General features: G+C 46.9%; 1 protein-coding gene across 3 annotated transcripts in view; it reads right to left on the bottom strand.

The window, feature by feature from the left end:
- The window catches only part of LOC106554879 (C2 calcium-dependent domain-containing protein 4C), a 79,050-nt gene that overhangs the window by 27,904 nt on the left and 27,823 nt on the right, over nt 1-23,323 (bottom strand). Inside the window, exon 1 of one of the 3 annotated variants that reach the window (XM_087703306.1) lies at nt 9,315-9,788. The exons of 1 other annotated variant lie outside the window; for it this stretch is intronic. The gene's annotated coding sequence lies outside the window, so the exon portion shown is untranslated. Of the gene's footprint in view, nt 1-9,288; nt 9,789-23,323 lie in introns of those variants that run through there. One more of the 3 variants, XM_014073618.2, reaches the window with a different exon arrangement.

The following is a 23,323-nucleotide window of genomic DNA, read 5'->3' as shown; positions in this document are numbered from 1 at the left end:
GATAGATATCCCTCTCTCCCTCCCTCCCTCTCTCTCTCTCTCTCTGCTGGTCACTTTCTCTCCTACTATTACATCTCTCTTGATAGATAGATAGATAGATAGATAGATAGATAGATAGATAGATAGATGATAGATATCCCTTCCTCCCTCTCTCTCTCCCTCCCTCTCTCTCTCTCTCTCTCTCCCTCCCTCTCCCTCACTGCTGGTCACTCTCTCTCCTACTATTACATCTCTCTCTCTGTCTCTCTCTGTCTCTCTCTCTGTCTCTCTCTCTGTCTCTCTCTCTGTCTCTCTCTCTGTCTCTCTCTCTCTCTCTGCTGGTCACTCTCTCTCCTACTATTACATCTCTCTAGATAGATAGGTAGGTAGGTAGGTAGGTAGGTAGGTAGGTAGGTAGGTAGGTAGATAGATAGATAGATAGATAGATAGATAGATAGATAGATAGATAGAGATAGATAGATAGATAGATAGATAGATAGATAGATATCCCTCTCTCCCTCCCTCTCCCTCCCTCTCTCTCTCTCTCTGCTGGTCACTTTCTCTCCTACTATTACATCTCGATAGATAGATAGATAGATAGATAGATAGATAGATAGATAGATAGATAGATAGATAGATAGATAGATAGATGGATAGATGATAGATAGATATTCCTCCCTCCCTCTCATTCTCTCGCTGCTGGTCACTCTCTCTCCTACTATTACATCTCTCTCTCTCTCTCTCTCTCTCTCTCTCTCTCTCTCTCTCTCTCTCTCTCTCTCTCTCCCTCCCTCCCTCCCTCCCTCCCTCCCTCTCTCTCTCTCTCTCTCTCTCTCTCTCTCTCTGTGCTGTTTTGTTTCCCCAATGTACAGATCTTCCCATGGCTCATGTCTGTTTAGACCTATCTTACAAATAATCTTTTGGGGTGTTGTTGTTTTTCAAAATGCCTTTCTCCCCCCCCCCCCACAAGGGTGAATGTTATCACATCTACGGGTAGCCTCCCCTCCTCCCCCCCCTCTTAGGACCACACAAGGGCCATCAGAATTTTCAGCGCAAAACGAGGCAGCTGTTCACGCCCGATTTTATCACCTCTTCCGCCACGGTCGTTAACCAAAACACCGCAATTGTTAAGTGAATCGTGTGGTCATTAAGTGAACCGTGAGGTCGTTAAGCAAACCCAGCTTCCTCCACTGACTTCGCTTTGTCGGAAGCCGGCTGGAGAAGTTGCAAATGGCAATCGCATGACCCCCCGGAATGCTCAAACCATCAGACGCACATACTGGTTGCTAAGCGCCCAAATTCTGACGACGTGACGGCAGGGATGCTGCAACAGTCATAAATACGAGGACCGGTCCAAAGTCACTTTTTGCAGAGTGGGGGATATAAAATTTCGGTCGCAAAAAGAACGGTTGTAAGTCGAGGACTACCTGTATTTCAAAAGTAGGCTACCCCAAAGTTCTGGTGCCAAATTATTTGCAAAGGGTCGAAGCCCACCTTGTTTATTTCCAGCTCACGGCCCCGATCTGTCTGAAGCTCCGAGACCCTCTAATTAAACCACGATGCATCATTAGAATCTTAATATAATTAGATCCGTCAGGCTGCAAGGCAACAGAAACAGCTTCTCAACAGGATCAAGAATTATATGCATTGTTAAATACCCCGAGGCTCTTAAAAAGACCTGTTGCAGATCTTTTTCGCTCTGCCTAATGCAGCCTTTCAGCTCTGCTTTTTTGCAGCTGGGTGGAGAAAGGTGCAGTCCTCAAACTGAGCTGAGAAGGACATAGCTGAAAGAAAAGACACTTTATGGGGTTCCTTCCTCCCTCCATAAGGTAAAGGTTCCCCTTGCACATATGCGCTAGTCATTCCTGACTCTAGAGGGCGGTGCTCATCTCCGTTTCAAAGCCAAAGAGCCAGCGCTATCCGAAGACATCTCCGTGGTCGTGTGGCTGGCATGACTAAACGCCGAAGGAGCACGGAACGCTGTTACCTTCCCACCAAAGCTGGTTCCTATTTTTCTACTTGTATTTTTAACGTGCTTTCGAACCGTGGCACGACATAACCGCGAACGTCAAAAGCGTGCCGACAACACCGCGGCGCTAAAACCGCAATGTCAAAAGCGTGCCGACAACAGCGCGCCGACAGAAGCGCGATTTAACTTAAGGTAAGGTTTAGGGTTAGGTTTAGGGTTAGGTTTAGGGTTAGGTTTAGGGTTAGGTTTAGGGTTAGGTTTAGGGTTAGGTTTAGGGTTAGGGTTAGGGTTAGGGTTAGGGTTAGGGTTAGGGTTAGGTTTAGGGTTAGGTTTAGGGTTAGGTTTAGGGTTAGGTTTAGGGTTAGGTTTAGGGTTAGGTTTAGGGTTAGGTTTAGGGTTAGGTTTAGGGTTAGGTTTAGGGTTAGGTTTAGGGTTAGGTTTAGGGTTATGTTACAGCGCGCTTCTGTCGGTGCGCTGTTGTCGGCGTGCTGTTGTCGGGCGGTTTTGACGGTGTGGTTTTGTCACCGCGCTTTAGTCACACGCGCTTTAGTCTACCGCGGTTTTTTGGTGGAACCCTTTCGAACTGCTAGGTTGGCAGAAGCTGGGACAAGTGACGGGAGCTCACTCCGTTACGCGGTGCTAGGGATTCAAACCGCCGAACTGCCGACTTTTCTGATTGACAAGCTCAGCCTCTTAGCTGCTGCGTCCTTCCTCTCTGCATAGGATAGTGTAATTTTTAAAGAAATTAGGACGCAGGAGGAGAAATTCCAACTTCAACCCAAGGAGACGGAAGGAGACAAATCCAAGGAGAGAAGCCAGCGAGAACCAAGGAGAAATTTCACGACGGTTGGAACAATTAACCAGTGGGACAACTGGCCACCGGAGGTTGTGAGTTGCTCCAACGCTGGAGGTTTTTAAGAGATTGGACAGCCATTTGTCTGAAATGGCTCAGGTCCTCCTGCTTGAGCAGGGGTTGGATTAGCTGACTTCCAAAGTCCCTTCCAACCCTGATGTACAGGACTATGAAAAGATCTTGAGATTCGGAGAAGAGTGCAGAGAAGAGCAACCAAGAAGATTAGGGGACTAGAGGCTAAATCATACAAGGAAAGGTTTGCAGAACTGCGGTTATGTCTAATTCAGTAATAAGAAGGACTAAGAGTGAGATGATAGCAGTCCTCCAGTATTTGAGGTGCTTGCCACAAAGAAGAGGGAGTAGACAGGTTCTCCAAAGCACCCGAACGCAGGACAAGAAGCAAAGGAAGGAAACTAATCAAGGAGAGAAGTTAAGGAGAAATTTCCTGACAGTGAGAACAATAAATCAGTGGAACGATTGGCCTGCGGAAGTTGTAAGTGCTCCAACACCGGAAGTTTTTAAGAAGAGATTGGACGACCATTTGTCTGGTAATGGCACAGGTAATCCCCGACTTACGACCACAATTGAGCCCGAAATTTCTGTTCTTAAGCGAGACATTTGTTGTCAGTTTTACGAGTTTTCTTCCCACCTTGGTTAAGTGAATCACCTGCGGTTGCTAAGGTTGTTAAGTGGATCGGACTTCCCCATCGACTTTGCTTGTCGGAAGGTCGACAAAGGGGAATCACGTGAGCCCGCCCCCCCCCCCCCAAGACACTGCAACCGTCATTAACACAGGCCAGTAGCCGAGTGCCTGAAATTTGATCAGGTGATTAGGGGGGTGCTGCAGCAGTCTTAAGTATGAAACAGATTAACAGAGTTGGAAGAGACCTAGTCCAGCCCCCTGCTCAAGCAGGAGACTTTACACCATATCTAACAGGTGGTGGTCCAGTCTCTTCTTGAAAGCCTCCAGGGATGAAACTTCCACAATTTCCGAAGGCAACTTCTGTTCCATGGGTTGATTTTTCTCACTGTCGGAAAATGTCTCCTTATCTCCAGGTTGAATCTTCCCTTGATCAGTTTCCATCCATTATTCCTCGTCTGACCTTCGGGTGCTTTGAGAAATAGCTTGACCGCCTCTCTCTGTGGCAGCCCCTCAAATATTGGAAGACTGCTATCCTGTCTCCCCTGGTCCTTCTCTTCACTAGATCAGCCATGGCCAGTTCCTGCAACCGTTCATCATATGTTTTAACCTCCAGTCCCCTAATCGTCCTGGTTGCTCTTCTCTGCATTCATAATAGCAATCGCATTTAGGCATATACCACTCCGTAGTGCTTTAATAGAATAACAAATTAACAGAGTTGGAAGAGACCTTGTAGGTCATCTAGTCCAGCCCCCTGCTCAAGCAGGAGACCCTACATCATTTCTGACAGTTGACAGCCCAGTCTCTTCTTGAAAGCTTCCAGTGATGAAGCTCCCACAACTGCTGAAGGCAACTTCTGTTCCGTGGGTTGATTTCTCTCCCTATCAGGAAATTTCTCCTTATTTCCAGGTTGACTCTCTCCTTGTTCAGTTTCCATCCATGATTCCTTGTCTGGCCTTCAGGTGCTTTGGAAAATAGCTTGATCTCTCCTCTCTGTGGCAGCCCCTCAAATATCAGAAGACTGCTATCCTGTCTCCCCTGGTCCTTCTCTTCACTAGATCAGCCATGCCCAGTTCCTGCAACTGTTCTTCGTATGTTTTAACCTCCAGTCCCCTAATCATCCTGGTTGCTCTTCTCTGACTTTTAGAATCATAAGTCAGTTTTTTCCCCCATGCCGTCGTAACTTCGAACGGTCCCTAAACGAACTGTTAAGATGAGGATTATCCATAGAGGTTCTCCTGTTTGGGAAGCTGGTTGGACTAGAAGACCTCCAAGGTCCCTTTCCGACTCTTGTTATTCTGTTCTTGTTTTCCTTCCGGCTCAGCTGAACCTTGCTCAGCTCTGCCCTTGCTGAAATCAAACCTCGCCAAAAAAAACAAAAAAAACCCCTGAATCTTGCCCTGCAAACAGTGAGCTCATCCTTGCGTTCAGGTACGGCTTGAGTGACAGGGGAGGCAGCAATAACAAAAAAAAAAAAAAAGTCAGAGTAAAAAAAGGGAAGCTTCGGGGAACTAAGACGCAGCTTTTAGAATCCGGAGGAAAATTGAACCAGGAAAAGGGTATGACTCAGAGGGGCCATTTATTTATTTCTTTATTGAAACGTCCATCAGCTGTATTTATCTCAAATAAGAGTCCTAATTACAGAATTGTCTGCTGGTAAAGCTGGGAATGGTTCTGAGATCATTCGGAGCTGGGCAGATAATGGATTGACAAGAAATGGTTTCCTCTATCTTCCCGTGTTAGGCGAAGGGACAGAATTAAGGGCTCGGAGATAGAGCCCTGGGATGGAGAACGTCTGACTTGATAACTTTATAATGCCTTGGTAAGGCCACACTTTGGTATACTGCATCCAGTTTTGGCTGCCAATATATATATATATATATAAAAGATGTTGAGATTCTAGAAAGAGTACAGAGAAGAGTAACAGAGATGATTACAGGGTCTAAAGACTAAAACATACGAAAAACTGTTGCAGGAACTGGGTATGTCTAGTTTAATGAGAAAAAGGACTAGGGGAGACATGATAGGAGTCGTCCAATATCTCAGGGGTTGCCGCAAAGAAGAGGGAGTCAAACTATTCTCCAAAGCACCTGAGGGCAGAACAAGAAGCAATGGGTGGAAACTAATCAAGGAAAGAAGCAACCTAGAACTAAGGAGAAATTAGAACAAGTAACTAGTAGAACGATTTGCCTCCAGAAGTTGTAAATGCTCCAACACTGGAAATTTTAAAGAAGATGTTGGACAACCATTTGTATGAAATGATACGGGGTTTCGTGCCTGAGCTGGGGGTTGGACTAGAAGACCTCCAAGGTCCCTTCCAACTCTGTTATTTTATTATTCTGTTAAGAAGCAACGGATGGAAACTAATCGAGGAGAGAAGCATCCTATGGAGAAATTTCCTGACAGTTGTAACAATTAACCAGTGGGACAACTCGCCTCCAGAAGTTGTGAATGCACCAACACTGGAAGTTTTTAAGAAGAGATTGGACAACCATTTATATGAAATGATAACAGGGTTTCGTGCCTGAGCTGTGGGTTGGACTAGATGACCTCCCTTCCAACTCTGTTGTTGTTATTAGTACTATTAAATCCATGGATGTCACCATTTCTAGTCAAGGGTAATGGTGGTAATCAAATTACCGTTTGGAGAAGAAGGATATTGGCGGTGGCAAAAGAACTTCACTCACATTTCTGATTTCTCCCTGATTTGGGCTAGGTTAGATCTAACTCAGTCCAATCTTGCTGGACAGAGGAGAAAATATCCCAAGAAATGACCAAGGAGGAACATTTTAAGCTACGAGGAATGCTAAGGAGGCAATAGACACCCCTAAAACCCCTCGGTGTTCTGTTAAGATGCAACCTGTTGTGCCTTTAAATGGCTTCTACTGTACATCCAATGGAGTTGCCATGGTAACAGCTTCACAGTACTCCACAAGGGGGCTCCCTCAGGTAAGAGGGAAAATCCAAGATAAGAAATTACGTTTAGTCCGGACATTCCCCCCCATCCCTATAATAGAAATAGCAATAGCAGTTAGACTTCTATACCGCTTTATAGGGCTTTCAGCCCTCTCTAAGCGGTTTACAGAGTCAGCATATCGCCCCCAACAATCCGGGTCCTCATTTTACCCACCTTGGAAGGATGGAAGGCTGAGTCAACCCTGAGCCGCTGAGATTTGAACCGCCGAACTGCAGAACTGCAGTCAGCTGAAGTAGCCTGCAGTGCTGCATTTAACCACTGCGCCACCTCGGCTCTCGGCCTTCAAATTCAAGAAAACAACGGATGGAAACTAACCAAGGAGAGAAGCAACCTAGAACTAAGGAGAAATTTCCTGTCAGTGAGGACAACCAATTAGCCTCCGGAAGTTGTGGGTGCCTCCATCACTGCATGCTTTTAAGAAGAGAATGGACGTCCATTTGTTTGAAATGGTATAGGGTCTCCTGCTTGAGCAGGGGGTTGGACTAGAAGACCTCCAAGGTCCCTTCCAACTCTGATGATGATGAAACTTCTCCTGAATCTAAGCCAAACCTATAATTCTAGGACTAAGAAGGGTTCTGTGAAAGAACTGGATTCTCCAAGGAAGGCTTGGAAAAACTATCCTGAGAATAATTTCATAACTGATAGTTGTTGATCATTGATCGTTCTAGGTTAAGAGCCAAGGTGGCGCAGTGGTTAAATGCAGCACTGCAGGCTACTGCTAGATCAGCAGTTCAGCGGTTCAAATCTCACCGGCTCAAGGTTGACTCAGCCTTCCATCCTTCCGAGGTGGGTAAAATGAGGACCCAGATTGTTGGGGGCAATATGCTGACTCTCTGTAAACCGCTTAGAGAGGCCTGAAAGCCCTATGAAGCGGTATATAAGTCTACTGCTATTGCTATTAAGCAAGGAAGAGCTCTCCTTAAACTGGAAGCGTCTTCAACTAAAACTGTTGATCAGGATAGAGGGACTTGCTCTCCCGCTGGGGTGGGGGGAGAGAGAGAGAGACAGAGAGAGAGAGAAAGAGAGAGAGAGAGAGAGATTGATTCTCCTAACGTTAAGATTTGCAAGGAAGATCCTTCCTGCATCCAGGTAAAACCGCTCTAAAGAAACCAGAGGCTTCCCCTGTGTCTCTCTGGGGAAACCCAATGATCGTCTCCAAACTGGACTCAGAGGTTTTTTTTTTAAATTTAAAAAAAAGACACCACCAGAAGAAAGAATTTGGCCCAAACTGTACATGGCCAAGGGATCTACTTGTTGACAACCAATCTTCTACCTGCGCACAACAACACCTTTTGCCTTTTCGGCAATGGTCAAATGACACAGCAGAAGTGTCTATCATTAGGGGATGAATTTTACCCAAGCCAGATCAAAAACTGCAGTTTAAAAGTAAAACAAGAAAAACAAAAAACTGCCCAGCTTCCAAATCTCAGTTTCTCATAAGGCAGTTTATTCCCTAATCCCTTTCCATCCTGTCTGAAATCAGGACCTTTCCTTCCCCCAACTCAAGCATCACCTATCTGGCCCCGATCTCTCTCAAACATAAACACTCTCCTTGTGAGGTCTACTTTTGTTGTGGATTCGAGAGCAGCCTTAAAAAAAACACACAATTTAAAAAATGATTACTTGCCCCCCTCTCTCCCTCCATCCTAGTTTCTCTCTTTCTCTCTGCTAGTATCTTTTCTCTCTGCTTCTCTCTCTCTCTCTCCTAGTCTCTCTCTTTCTTCCTCTCTGCTAGTATCTTTTCTCTCTCTCTCTCCTAGTCTCTTTCTTTCTCTCTGCTAGTATCTTCTCTCTCTCTCTCTCTTTTTCTCTCTGCTAGTATCTTTTCTCTCTCTTTCTCCTAGTCTCTCTTTCTTCCTCTCTGCTAGTATCTTTTCTCTCTGCTTCTCTCTCTCTCTCCTAGTCTCTCTCTTTCTTCCTCTCTGCTAGTATCTTTTTCTCTCTCTCTCTCCTAGTCTTTCTTTCTCTCTGCTAGTATCTTTTCTCTCTCTCTCTTTCTTTTTCTCTCTGTTAGTATCTTTTCTCTCTCCTAGTCAATCTCTCGCTCACTCTCCCCTAGTCTCTCTTTCTTTCTCTCTGCTTGTATCTCTTCTCTCCCTTTCCCCCCCTCTCCCCCAAGAGAAAGGGTTGTTTTCTCTTGGATACCAACCACTATAGCAACAACTCTGCTATTTAAGGGGGGGGGGGGGGTACACCCAAAATAAGGCTGAGCAAAGAAGGGTAGAGAGTCCCAGTCTGTCTTTCTGCTCTCTGCGTATGCTCCTCACCGCTGGGAACTTGTTGAAACAGGGCTTGGCTTTTTTGTGTGTGTTGAAAATCGAGGCCCGATGAACTTTTAGCAACAATTTGATCCCAGGGTTGAGATTGCTAAAAAAAAACCTCGAGAGGGTCTCCGGGATGCAATCAAATAAGGTAGGGATAGAGGAAAGAAAGAAATAGAATTTTAAGCTTGCAAAACATGGGTTGAGGAGGGAGCTAGGATTGATCTAAAGGATGCTAATAAACACACAAATACACAATCAGAGAGAAAGGGAGAGAGAGAAAAAGGGAGAGAGAGAGAGTGAGATAGAGAGAGAGAGAAAGAAAGGGAGAGAGAGAGAGAAAGGGAGAGAGAGAGAAAGGGGGGGAGAGAGAAAGAGAGAAAGGGGGAGAAGAGAAAGGGAGAGAGAGAGATAGAGAAAGAGAGAGAAAGGGAGAGAGAGAGAATGAGAGAGAGAGAGAATGAGAGAGAGAGAGAGAGAGAGAGAGAGAGAGAGAGAGAGAGAGAGAGAGAGAGAGAGAGAGAGAGAGAGAGAGAGAGAGAGAGAGAGAGAGAGAGAGAGAGCTTTCTCGACCTCCCTTCCCTTTGAAAGTAGAAAAACTGTACTTACGGCGAGCCCCAAACTCCGCTACACACCTGGGAAGTAAGGGAACCAGCGATCCTTTCGCCGCCTTCTCCTGGGCTGGCACCGAGAACCCGCGACGTCGCCTTTTTATACCAGCGAGGTTAGCCCCGTTCATTCATCGCAGGCACCAGAAAGCAGCCCCCGATTCTCAAGCCCGCCGCAACGGTGCCGTAATCCTCCTAAGACAGGGACCCGCCGCTTTTTTTTTTTGGCCGCCTGGCTGGCTGGCTCGCTCGCTCGCGCAACGCAAGCACACCGACACAGGCACACGCAGAGGAACCCGCGCAGGTCTGGCTTGGCTGCCCTGCAGGAAAGGGACGGAGGCTGCTGACCGGCTGCAACGGTGGATCCGGGAGAGGGGTGGTCTTGGGTGGGTTTGTTCCCGACTTCATTTGCTTTCTCACGCACGTAAAGTCAGAGTCGTCCCCCCGGGCGTGTGAGTGTGTGTGTGTGTGTGTTTATGAGTGAGTGCTAGTCAGTCTCTCTCTCTCTCTCTCTTTCTCTCTCCCTCCCTCCCTCCTACTACATTTCTTTCTTTCTTCCTCTCTCTCTCCCTCCTTGTCTCTCTCCCCCCACTCTCTCTCTCCTACTATTACATCTCTCTCTCTCTCCTATTACATCTCTCTCTCTTTTTCTCTCTCCCTCTCTTCCCCCTCTCCCTCCCTCCCTCCTACTACATTTCTTTCTTCCTCTCTCTCCCTCCTTGTCTCTCTCCCTCCCTCCCTCTCTCTCTCTCCTACTATTACATCTCTCTCTCCCTCTCTCCTATTACATCTCTCTCTTTTTTCTCTCTCTCTCCCTCTCTCTCCCCCCTCTCTCTCCCTCCCTTCCTCCTATTACATTTCTTTCTTTCTTCCTCTCTCTCCCTCCTTGTCTCTCTCCCTCCCTCTCTCTCTCCCACTATTACATCTCTCTCTCTCCTATTACATATCTCTCTTTCTCTTTCTCCCTGTCTCTCTCTCTTTCCTAGTATATCTCTCTTTCTCTCCTAGAATCTCGCTCTTTTCTCTCTCTCTGCTAGTCTCTCTCTCTTAGTCTCCCCCCCCTCTGTCTGATCACATCATAAGCCTTCAGAAAAGATTAGACAAAGAGAGATCTGTTTAATGAACTTGATTAATCCTTCTCCTCCTCTTCCTCTTCCTCCTTCTCCTCCTCCTCTCCTTTTATATGTGTGTGTGTGTGTGTGTATAGTATATACATTTGTTTTCTTTCTGATCTTTCCATAGAGAGGGTCAGTTTCCAAAATGTGTTTAAGTTTGGGGGGGGGAGGTGTTTCTTGTTTTGTTTTGTTGTTTTGCTTTTCAGGTCCTTGTGTAACACACTTGCTCCCTCCCCCCAGTTTCCTGCGCTCGGCACGGCTGGTGTAATTCATTTTAGATTTACTTTGTGGCTGTCTGATTAGGCCGGAGGGTTTGATTTTGGCCTCTGCTGAGAGACAAGCATGAAAGTTGTTCTGATTATCAGGCAGGAGGGAAACCCTGTTCTGGTATGGAGTGGTAAACCTCTTCGCATGTACGGCTTTTCAATCGGAATTTCATTTTGGGGATGGAGGGGGGGGAGGCTCAGAGGAGATGACCCTGTTCACAATTCAGGTTGCTGGCATTGGTGGTATCATGTAACAGAGCCTCTGAGCACATGCAGAGAGCTTTCGCTTGTCTGAAAGCAATGTTATCAATGCATTTTATTCCTGGTTGGTTCAGGCATGGAGGGAGTGGTTTGGATTTATGTATTACTTTACTAAAGGCAGCAAATATGTTTAATATGTGGCTTGGGCTGAGAGAAATTCACAGGCCCAAAGTCACCCAGCCAGCTTTTATGCCTAAAGTAGAACTAGAACTCACTGTCTCCTGGTGATTGGCCCAAAGTGATCCAGCCAGCTTTCATGCCTAAGGCGGGACTAGAACTCAGCATCTCCTGGTGATTTGCCCAAAGTCATCCAGTCAGCTTTCATGCCTAAGGCGGGACTAGAACTCAGCGTCTCCTGGTGATTGGCCCAAAGCGATCCAGTCAGCTTTCATGCCTAAGGCGGGACTAGAACTCAGCATCTCCTGGTGATTTGCCCAAAGTCATCCAGCCAGCTTTCATGCCTAAGGCGGGACTAGAACTCAGCATCTCCTGGTGATTGGCCCAAAGTCATCCAGTCAGCTTTCATGCCTAAAGCGGGACTAGAACTCACCGTCTCCTGGTGATTTGCCCAAAGTCATCCAGTCAGCTTTCATGCCTAAGGCGGGACTAGAACTCAGCGTCTCCTGGTGATTGGCCCAAAGCGATCCAGTCAGCTTTCATGCCTAAGGCGGGACTAGAACTCAGTGTCTCCTAGTGATTGGCCCAAAGTGATCCTGTCAGCTTTCATGCCTAAAGCGGGACTAGAACTCACTGTCTCCTGATTTCTAAGCCTGCACCTCCGTGGTGGGATTCAAATAATTTAACAACCAATTCTCTGCCCTAATGATTTCTTCCAATGACCAGTTCACTAAACTGCTCAGAAAGTTAACAACCGGTTCTCCCGAAGTGGTGCGAACTGGCTGAATCCCACCACTGCTTCACCTAAACCACTACACCAAACTGGCTCCAACTTTTAGAAAATAGAAAGTGGAATAGAAAATAAAATAGAATAGAATAGAATAGAATAGAATAGAATAGAATAGAATAGAATAGAATAGAATAGAATAGAATAGAATAGAAAATAGAAAATAGAAAATAGAATAGAAAGAATGCAGAACAGAATAAAAAATAGAAAATAGAATAGAAAATAAAAGAGAATAAAATAGGATGCAGAATAGAATAGAAAGAATGCAGAATAGAATAAAAAATAGAAAATAGGAAGGGAAGGAAGGAAGGAGAGAGAAAAGAAAGGGAGGGAAGGAGGAAGCAGGGAAGAAAGAAATGAAGGAGAAAAGGGAGGGAAGGGAAGAGAGGAAGGAAGAAAGGAGAGAAAGAGAAAAGAAAGAGGGATGGAGGAAGAGAGGGAAGAAAGAAATGAAGGAAGGAAAGGAGGAAGGGAAGAAGAGAGAAAAAGGGAGGGAAGAAGGAGGGGGGAGAAAAATGAAGGGAGGGAACGAGGGAAGGAAGGAGAGAAAGAAAGGGAGGGAGGAAGCAGAGAGAGAAGAAAGGAAGGGGGACGGAAGGAAGGAGAGAAAAGAAAGTGAGGGATGGAGATAGCAGAGAGGGAACAAAGGAAGGGAGAGAAGGAGGGAGGGAAGGAGAGAGAAAAGAAAGGGAAGAAAGGAGAGAGGAAAGAAAGAAAGGGATGGAAGGGAGGAGAAAAAAGGAAGGGAGGGAAGGAAGCAAGGAGAAGGAAAAGAAAGAGGGAGGGAGGAATGAGAAGGGGAAGAAAGAAATGAAGGGAGGAAGGAAAGGAGGGAAGGAAGGAGAGAGAAAAGAAAGGGAAGAAAGGAGAGAGGAAAGAAAGAAAGGGATGGAAGGGAGGAGAAAAAAGGAAGGGAGGGAAGGAAGCAAGGAGAAGGAAAAGAAAGAGGGAGGGAGGAATGAGGAAGGGAAAGAAAGAAATGAAGAGAGGAAGGAGAGGAGAGAAGGAAGGAGAGAAAAAGAGAGGAAAGGGCAAGAAGGAGGAAGAGACGGAAGAAAGAAATGAAGAGAGGGAGGAAGGGAGAGGTCTCAAATTTTATGTACAATCATAAGTTGCATCAAAAACCTCTTTCATTGCGATGTTTGGTCAATTGTGGGAGCTCCTTAGAATCCTTAGGATTTCTCTTTCAGAATTAGCTGCCTGAGAACAGCCGCCTCACAAGAGGCATCAAAGCCTGATGCGCCACTTCCAGTAAGACTCTTTCGGTGAGGCGTTTTATCAATGCGTAGCCGGGGGGGAGGGGGGAGGCTTTACGCTTGTTCCATCGCCTTTCCAGAGTCAGTCGCTTCATACAAAGATGGATCCCCTCAGGATCGGGAGAATCCTCATTTTTTCCCGTATCGAGATCAAACTTTAAACTGCCGGAAGGAAAGCAGCACCTTCATTTTTGGCAGTTTAAAGTTTAAAGATAAAAGACCAGGGGAAGCCCGTCAGAAGAGTGGATGGCGCATTCCCCAACCTGGCCAAGGCGGGTGGCAAGCAGGGGGAAGCCCGGGGCAAGGCCGGAGCCAGGGAATGGCACCAGGGTTGAAATCCAGCAGGTTCTGATAGGTTCTGGAGAATCGGTAGCGGAAATTTTGAGTAGTTCGGAGAACCGGCAAATGCCACCTCTGGCCGGCCCCAGAGTGTGGTGGGAATGGAGATTTTGCAGTAGCCTTCCCCTGCCATGCCCACCAAGCCACGCCCACCAAGCCACACCACGCCCACCAAGTCACGTCACACCCACCAAGCCACGCCCACAGAACCGGCAGAAGAAAATTTGAATTTCACCACTGAATGGCACATTCTTCGACCTGGCAGAGGCGGTCAGCAAACGGGCGGAGGCTCTAGAGCAAGGCCGGAGCCGGGGAATAGCGTGTCCCTGGGCCCCATCCTGAGGCGAAGGGCGAGCCGACGGCATACTTACCTTTGGTGAGCAGAACAGGTGAGGCACGGAAATTAGCTGGACCGCGTGGTGAAGAGAAGATAATATACAGGGTGGGGTGGGCGTGGCTAGCCAGTGTTCGATTTTACCAGTTCTCCGAACTGCGCAAAATCATAACAACCGGTTCGCCCAAACCGATCCGAATCAGCTGAATCCCACCCCTGGAGCCTTGCAAAGATTCGTTGGGTGAAGGAAAACAGGCCCACTCAGCAAGTTTCCGGAACGCTAAGAGGAAAACTTTGCTGGTTGCAATCAAAGGATTCCCCTCCAAACACAGGTGGTCCTCATTTTATGACCACAATTGAGCCCCACATTTCCATTGCTGAGAGACGGCTGTTAAGTGAGTTTGTGCTCCATGTTGCGACCTCGGTGGCCACCATGGTTAAGGGAATCGCTGCAGCTGTTCAATTAGTAACACGGTTGTTAAGTGAATCCGGGTTTCCTCCTTGGCTATGCTTGTCAGAAGGTCGCAGAAGGGAATCATGTGACCCTGGGACGCCGCAACTGTCATAAATACGTAACAGCGTTCCAATATTTGAGAGGCTGCCACAAAGAAGAGGGGGGGGTCAACCTATTCTCCAAAGCATCAGAAGGCAGGACAAGAAACAAGGGATAGAAACTCATCAAGAAGACAAGAAACCTGGAACTAAGGAGGAACTTCCTAAACTTCCTAATTATCCAGTGGAACAGCTTGCCACCAGATGTTGTGGGTGCTCCATCCCTGGAAGTTTTCAAGAAGAGACTGGACAGCCATTGGCCTCAAAATTGTATAGGGTCTCCTGCTTGAACAGGCGGTTGGGCTAGAAGACCTCCAAGGTCCCTTCCAGCTCCATTCTGATTGATTGATTGATGTTTTTGGGAAAAGGGAAGGAACATGCAAACACAGGCAGAAAGACTCACTTAAAAAAAAAACTTCACTCAACACAGATAATTCTTTTTTCAGCTTATTTGCACAACTCAGCAGTGCAAGACAAACGGATGTCCGTCAATTGATGGATGGATGGATTTTTTTTTATTTGGGCTTCAGTGAGGGATTGGCTGGTGAGAATATGGCTCCCAATGAACGAAACCTGCCTCGTTGGACAACCATTGATCTGAAATGTAATGGGGTTTCCTGCCTGAGGAGGGGGTTGGACTAGAAGACCTCCAAGGTCCCTTCCAACTCTTCTGTTATTCTGTTTTTCTGTTCTGTTATACCTGTCAGTGTCCGAATTTTGATCATACAACTTTGGGGATACTGTAATGTCTGTAAGTGTGGAAAAAATGGTTGTAAATCACTTTTTTCAATGCCATTGTTAACTTTGAATGGTCACTTGGCAAGGCCACACTTGGAATCCTGCAACCAGTTTTGGTCGCCACGATGTAAAAAAGGTGTTGAGACTCTAGAAAGAGTGCAGAAAAGAGCAACCAGGATGATCAGGGGACTGGAGGCTCAAACATATGAAGAACAGTTGCAGGAATTGGATACGTCTAGTTTAATGAAAAGAAGGACCAGAGGAGACATGATAGCAGTCTTCCAATATCTCAGGGGCTGCCCCAAAGAAGAGGGAGTCAAGCTATTCTCCAAAGCACCTGAGGGCAGGAGAAAAAGCAATGGGTGGAAACTAATCAAGGAGAGAAGCAACTTAGGAGAAATTTCCTGACAGTGAGAACAATTAACCAGTGGAACAACTTGCCTCCAGAAGTTGTGGATGCTCCAATACTGGAAGTCTTTAAGATGTTGGACAACCATTTGTCTGAAGTGGTGTAGGGTTTCCTGCCTAAGCAGGGGGCTGGACTAGAAGACCTCCCAGGTCCCTTCCAACTCTGTTATTCTATTCTATTCTAAGTCAATGGTTGCAAGTGAAGGATTTACCTGTATCTCTGCGTGACCCGTCAAAACCACGGTCCACAAAAGCGCGCTCGACGAAAGCGCGTACGTGACGTCATCACAGCGCGACGAAAAAAATTAAAAATTGAAATAAAAATAAAATTAAAGCAAGCCGATTCACATAAAGGTAAGGGTTAGGGTTAGGGTTAGGGTTAGGTTAAGGGTTAGGGTTAGGGTTAGGGTTAGGTTTAGAGCGTTAGGGTTACGTTTAGCGTTAGGTTAAGGGTTAGCGTTAGGTTTAGCGTTAGGTTAAGGGTTAGGTTTAGGGTTAGGTTAAGGGTTAGGTTTAGGGTTAGGTTTAGGGTTAGGTTTGGGGGGGGTTAGGGTAAGGTTTTCGCTTTAATTTTACATTTATCGATCACAGTGCGATGTTTTCGTCGCGCTGTGATGACGTCACGTACGCGCTTTCGTCGAGCACACTTTTGTCTACTGCGGTTTTGTGGTGGAACCGTATCTCTGGTCTGCACATAATGCATTTGTCTGCACATTCCCTGCTCAAAGTTTATAGTTCATGATGTCTTTTTCTGTACCTGAACGAGAGCCAGAGAAAGTGTCTGAATCTCAGTGCCATCACACTGAATGGACTCATGCCACAGGCGTCAACCTGGACCTGTCTCATTTTGACTCCGAAAAGCTTTTTCTACACAATCCTTTGGCTCACTGCTCCGAGCCTCTAAGGCTGTGAGCAAACACCAGGCTGGGCTTTGCCTGTGCTTACACAGATTAGCGATTTTAAGGTTGTGTCGTTACGTTTCCTTGTTGGCCGAGGTTCAGAATCCAGCTGGATGATCTTGTGGATTAATATATTTTCATTTTTGGAACGCCGTTCCGGGGAAGTGATTTCATGGTTTCATGGAGACGTGGCAGATGAAGTTAGGTAAAGGTTCCCTTCACACATATGTGCGAGTCGTTCCTGACACTAGGGGGCGGTGCTCATCTCCGTTTCAAAGCCGAAGAGCCAGCGCTGTCCGAAGACGTCTCCGTGGTCATGTGGCCGGCATGATCAACGCCGAAGGCGCACAGAACGCTGTTCCTTCCCACCAAAGGTGGTTCCTATTTTTCTACTCGCATTTTTTTTTTACATTCTTTCGAACTGCTCGGTTGGCCGAAGCTCAGACAACTAACGGGAGCTCACTCCGTTACGAGGCGCTAAAGATTCGAACCGCTGAACTGCCGACCTTACTGATCTTAGCCACTGAGCCACCCCGTCCCACTAATGAATGGAGTTATATGACATCTAATGTTGTGAGATTCGGGGGAACAAAATGGCGGTAGAGGTTAGGCCTCCATCGCTAAGCAAGGCAGTGCGCAGTGAGTCTTTCTGGCCAAGGTTGTTAAGTGAAACACTACAGCTGCTAAATCAGTGATGGAGACAGTGATTTTTTATGTCGTGCCAAAATTGCACATGTGCGCTCTATCACACACACGTGCGTGCCCACACCAATTCAATTCTCCCCGTCCACCTGCGCATGCATGTGTGACGTCCCCTCCCGCACATGCACACACGACCCCTCCTCAGACTTCAGAAGTTTTCCTGAAGCCTGGTGAGGGTGAAAATGGCTTCCCCGGGTCCCCCAGAGGCCCTCTGGAAACCTGAAATGGATTGTAAGGTTCTGAGTTTAGGCAAAAAAAATGCACAGGTACAGTATAGGTGGTGCCTTGCTCAACAGTAGCAACTGTGAGAGGGATCTTGGAGTCCTAGTGGACAACCATTTAAATAGGAGCCAGCCGTGGGCAGCAGCTGCCAAAAAAGCCAACACAGTTCTAGGCTGCATAAACAGAGGGATAGAATCAAGATCACGGGAAGGGTTAATGCCGCTTTATAAGGCCTTGGTAAGGCCACACTTGGAATACGGCATTCAGTTCTGGTCATCACGATGTAGAAAAGATGTGGAGACTCTAGAAAGAGTGCAGAGAAGAGCAACAAAGAGGATTAGGGGACTGGAGGCTAAAACATATGAAGAACGGTTGCAGGAACTGGGTATGTCTAGTTTAAGAGAAAGAAGGACTAGGGGAGACATGATAGCAGTCTTCCGATATTTGAGGGGCTGCCACAAAGAAAGAGGGAGTCAAACTATTCTCCAAGGCACCTGAGGACAGGAGAAGAAGCAATGGGTGGAAACTAATCAAGGAGAGAAGCAACTTAGAACTGAAGAGAAATTTCCTGACAGTTAGAACCATTAATCAATGGAACAGAAGTTGCCTCCAGACGTTGTGAATGCCCCAACGCTGGAAGTCTTTAAGAAGATGTTGGATAGCCATTTGTCTGAAACGGTATAGGGTTTCCTGCCTAAGCAGTGGGTTGGACTAGAAGACCTCCAAGGTCCCTTCCAACTCTGCTATTGTATTGTATTGTTCCTGAATTTCCGGTTGGTCTGTTGGGGCCATTTTTCTATCTCCCCAACTTCCGGAGCCTGGGGAAAGCAAAAACTGCCTCCTCCAGCCCTCCAGAAGGGCAAAAAAATTAGCTGGCCAGTGCATGCACACCGGAGCTGACGGTTGGCGTGCCAGCAAATAATGGCTCCACGTGCCACCTGTGACACGTGTGTGCCATGAGTTTGCCATCACAGGTATAGTGCAATGTTAATGCAATATCGGGTTTTCAATTGTAATTGTACAGAATGTAAAGGATGCGTCTTTGTGTTTTTATAGTCAGTAGTTATAATGTACACTGAAGACGGCATTTGATTTCGTTGTACGATGTGCAATGACAATAAAGTAAACTAATCCGAACAGCTTTCCTCCAGAGGTTGTGGGCGCTTCATCACTGGAGGTGTTTAAGGAGAAACCGGACAGTCACTTGTCCGAAATGGTCTAGGGCCGTGATGGAGACCTATGGCACGCATGCCAGAGGTGGCATGAGGAGCCCTCTCTGTGGACACGTGGTCTGTCGCCAGCTGCTCTTCTGGTTTCAGTGAAGAGATGTGATAGCAAGCCTTTTCAGCACCGAGTGCCCAAACCGGAATTCATGTGCCTGCCGGAGTTCCAGAAACTTAAAGATCATCTGGCAGGTGCCCATGCTTGGAAAGAAAACGGCCTGAACATGGCCCAAAAAACGGCCTGAAAATATTGCATTTTTGGGAGTATAAAGACGGACTTTTTCCCCTCAAAAAAGAGGCTGAAAATCTGGGTGCGTCTTATACACTGAATACAGCATATATTTTTTTGTCTCCCGAAACCTCACCCCCTTCACCAAAATGGCCGTGCATAACCTTTAGGAGGCTTTTTCAGAGTGCTCCTAGGGATTGGGGAGGACACAAATAAGTGAAAACAACCCTTTTTTGCTCAATTTTGCCCCCCCCCCCAGGCCCGAGGAGCACTCTATAAGTCTCATAAAGGCTATCCATGCCCTTTTTGGGGGGAGGGGGGAAACCTGGCCCATTTTCACGAAAAACAGGCTGTTTTTGCAGAGTGCAAAAACTTTTTTTTTTTTTTTTAGTTTGCCTCTTTAAAACCTTGGTGCATCTTATACTCCGGTGCGTCTTATACTCTGAAAAATACAGTAGCCCAAGAAACGCCCCAAAAATGGTCTAAAAAAGCCCGGAAAATGGCCTGAAAACAGTCCGAATAATGGCCAGAAATGCCCCAAAAAGTAGACAAATGCATGCCGGCCAGCTGGTCTCTAGCACGCACATCCACGCATGTTCCGGTTTGAGCACTCGGTGCCGAAAACATTTGCCATCACTGCTATAGGGTTTCCTCCCTGAGCGGGAAGCAGCTAGAAGACCTCCAAGGTGCCTTTCAGCTCTATTCGGACTGACTACCTGTCGTCTTTCAAAATGCCTTCAGCCCTGAATGTTCTCCCAGGAAAGGGAGTTTTGCTGATCCTGTGAAGAAGTGTTTTATTTATTGTTGATGGTTGCCTTATTTTCATCTCTCTCTCTCTGCCTTTTATTGTGATGTTGAGAATATTACCTGTCTTCATCACCCAGATTCATCTTGGCAAGGAGGCACTATAAATTAAACTTAAAAAAAAAACCCAAGTGTATTAAAAACACAAACTGCTCTGCTGAATTCTGGCTTCAAGGAGTATCTTAGATCGGCAGTGTGCAGGAAATAGATGTGAAAAAGCAGTTTAAAATCTACAAAGACATTGAAAAAGGCAAAAATCTTCCAAGAGAATTAAGATGCAGGACGTTTAATGGAGACAGGTCGTCCTTGACTTACGACCACAATTGAACCCAAAATTTACTGTATGTTGCTAAGTGAAACATTTGTTACATACCCTACTGACTTGTCAATGATTGGAACAGTGTTCGACTACACTTCAAGTTACAACAGGGGCGGGTTCCTGTCAGTTCTAGCCTCTTCTATAGAAGAGGTTCCACAAATCTACCGTGCCATTTAGAACCGGTTCCAGCTCCCTCCCCCCGCCCGTCCGCACATCATCAAGATGAAGAGCGAGAGGAGGAATTCTGGGAGTTGAAGTCCACGAGTCTTAAAGCTGTCAAGTTTGAACACCCTGGTTTTTTTTTCTAAAGGGTTAGGGGTGCAAGGGTCTTGTAACCTGATAGCTTTAAGACTTGCACACTTCAATGCCAGAGTTCCTGAACCAACATGACTGGAGGAGGAATTCTGGGAGTTGAAGTCCACAAGTCTTAAAGCTGTCAACTTTGAACACCCCTCGGTTTTTTTTTCTAAAGGGTTAGGGGTGCAAGGGTCTTGTAACTTGACAGCTTTAAGACTTGCGTGCTTCAAATGCCAGAGTTTCTGAGCCAACATTTTGGTTGCTAAGCAAGAGCGTTGTTAAGTGAGTTTCACCACATTTTACAAGTTGGCCATGCCCACCCAGTCACATGGTTGGCAAGCCACTCCCACCCGGTCACATGGCCGGCAAGCAACTCCCACAAAGCAGGCCACACCTACAGAAGAGGTTCTAAAAAAATTTGAAACCCACCACTGAGTTACAACCATTGGTTTAGTGACTGTCAAAGTCACAACAGCACTAGAAAAAGTGACTTGTGACTGGTCCTCGCACTTGCAACCGTCACTGCATTCCCACAGCCATGTGATCAAAGTGTGGGTGCTTGACACACTGGCAACTGGCATGTATTCCACCACAAAGTCAATGGGGGGGGGAGGAAACTGGATTTGCTTAATGATCACATGATTCATTTAGCACTGGAATGGCGAAACTGTGGCAGCCATATTTGCTGGCACGTCAGCTGTCAGCTCTGGCACGCATAAGCACACTTGGCCAGCTGATTTTTCACCCTTCTGGGGGGCCAGAGGAGGCCGTTTTTGCTCTCCCCAGGCTTCAGGAAAGCCTATGGAGGCTGGGGAGGGCAGAAAACGGCCCCAACGGGCCAACCGTAAGTTCGGGAATTATCCATTTCCAGCTTCCGGGGGGCTGAGGGAGGCCATTTTCGCCCTCCCCAGGTTTCAGGGTAGCATCTGAAGCTGGGGAGGGGCCGTGCGTACATGTGCTGTTGTGCGGGAAGGATTGACTTAGTGTGGGCACACACGTGTGTGTGTTAGCGTGCATGTGCCCGCAATCTTGGCACGTCATAAGAAAAAGGTTTGCCATTACTGACCTACAAGGTCCCGTCCAGAGGTGATATTTCACCGATTTGGACCGATTCGCCTGAACCAGTAGCGGAAATCACGGGTGGACCCATCCCCGCCCACCCGCCCCGGCTCTATGCTGTCCTACTTAGGCACGTTTTTGAGGTTGGGCGCGTGCGAGCAAAACGCATGCAAGGAAGGCCAGGCGCCTGTGCAGAAGGGGCGCATGCACCTGCAAAGCGGGCGGGCGCGTGGCGAACCAACAGTAACAAAATCTGAAACCCACTATTGGTCCCTCCCTACTCTGTAAATCACAGGTGGTATTCAGCCGGTTTGTACTGGTTTGCTTGAACTGGTCCCTGCCCACCAACCCCGGCACTATGCTGGGTGCATGCAGAGAAGGCATGCATGCAAGCGAAACACATACGTTGAAGGCCAGACACGTGTGGATGGGGGCGCATGCAAATCGGGAGGGCTCGGGCGTAGCGAACCAGTGGTAACAAAATGTGAAACCCACCGCTGGTTCCTTCCAACTCTGTTAATCAGTACCTGTATTTACCTGTATTTGAGGAAACCTGTTTTCCAGGTAAGTTAATTCTCTATAGAGCTTAAACCTTCAGCAAGTATGACATGCTGTAACGGAGTGTTATTTTCTTCTCTGCCTTCAAATCGAGTATTAAGAAGTTGATTGTTATCAACTATCGCTTCTAAGCTTCCTGAATGTCAACACTGTTATTATTCCAAGAGGTCTTAAGGCATATTTGCTTCATATTTCTGCTTTTTTCCCTAGACATAGTGCTCTAGATAGGTATACAGGTAGTCCTCGTGGCCACAATTAAGGCCCAATTTTCTGTCGTTAAGTGAGACAGTTCTTAAGTGAGTATCGCCCCGTTGTACGACTTTTCTTGCCAGCTTTGTTAAGTGAATCACTCGTCGTCATCTTTTAACGACCCCATAATCCCTTGTGGGGTGGAGTCTGGGCAACGGAATGCAGCTAGCAGAGTGTTTTAATGGCCAGATGCCTTTCCTGTTGCCAATGCGGAGTTTTGTTCAGCAGATATATTCTCAGTGTGCCCAGAGAGAGAAATATCTGCCTCTGCCTAGGATCGAACTCTCAGCCTCCTGCTTGTGAGGCGAGAGCTCCGCCTCTAGGCCACTGCACCACTCCTCCACCGCACCACTCCTTTGTTATGTGAATCACCGCAGTTGTTCAATTACTAACAGGGTTGCTAAGTGAATCTGGCTTCTCCATTGACTTGGCTTGTCAGGAGGTCGCAAAAGGGGATCGCTTGACCCCGGGGACACTGTGACCGTCATAAATATGAGTCGGTTGCCAAGTGCCTGAATTTTGACCATGTGACCTGGGGGATGCTGCAACGCTCATCAGTGTGAAAATTGGTCATAAGTCACTTTTTTCAGTGCCGTCGTAACTTTGAACGGTCCCAAAGTGTCCCACATCTGAATTGCTTTAAATTGAAAACTAGGTACAGTATCCTACATCTGAATTGTTGTTAAATCAGGAACAATTGTATAAATATTGTAAGTTGAGGACTAACGTAAAGGAAAAGGTAAAAGTTCCCTTTGCACATATGTGCTGGTCGTTCCCAACTCTAGGGGGCGGTGCTCATCTCCGTTTCAAAGCCGAAGAGCCAGCGCTGTCCGAAGACGTCTCCGTGGTCATGTGGCCAGCATGACTCAACGCCGAAGGTGCACGGAACGCTGTTATCTTCCCACCAAAGGTGGCTCCTATTTTTCTACTTGCATTTTTACATGCTTTAGAACTGCTAGGTTGGCTGAAGCTGGGACAAGTAACGGGAGCTCACTCCATTACGCGGTGCTAGGGATTCGAACTGCCGAACTGCTGACCTTTCTGATCGACAAGCTCAGCATCTTAGCCACTGAGCCACCGCAACTACCTGTAATAAAATCCGGTAAAACTGTAAAACGGTCAATAAAACAAAGAACTCGATTCTCTTTGGTCCGGGTTCTTTCCAAATTCAGACTCGTGGGCCATCATATTCACCCAAAAATAAGAGTTCATCATTTGCACCTTGCTTCTGAGGTGGCCATTAACTGTGTTCTTTTCAGAATCTGAGTTTAAGGTTTTGTTTCCCTGGGCAATATATCTTTT

This window comes from Thamnophis sirtalis, unplaced genomic scaffold (assembly GCF_051295495.1).
Source record: "Thamnophis sirtalis isolate CommonGarterSnake01/CBP01778 unplaced genomic scaffold, rThaSir2_p1.2 scaffold_1, whole genome shotgun sequence".
NCBI lineage: Eukaryota > Metazoa > Chordata > Lepidosauria > Squamata > Natricidae > Thamnophis > Thamnophis sirtalis.
The sequence above is the reverse complement of the archived record's forward strand: the minus strand, read 5'-3'. Positions and strand labels throughout refer to the sequence as shown.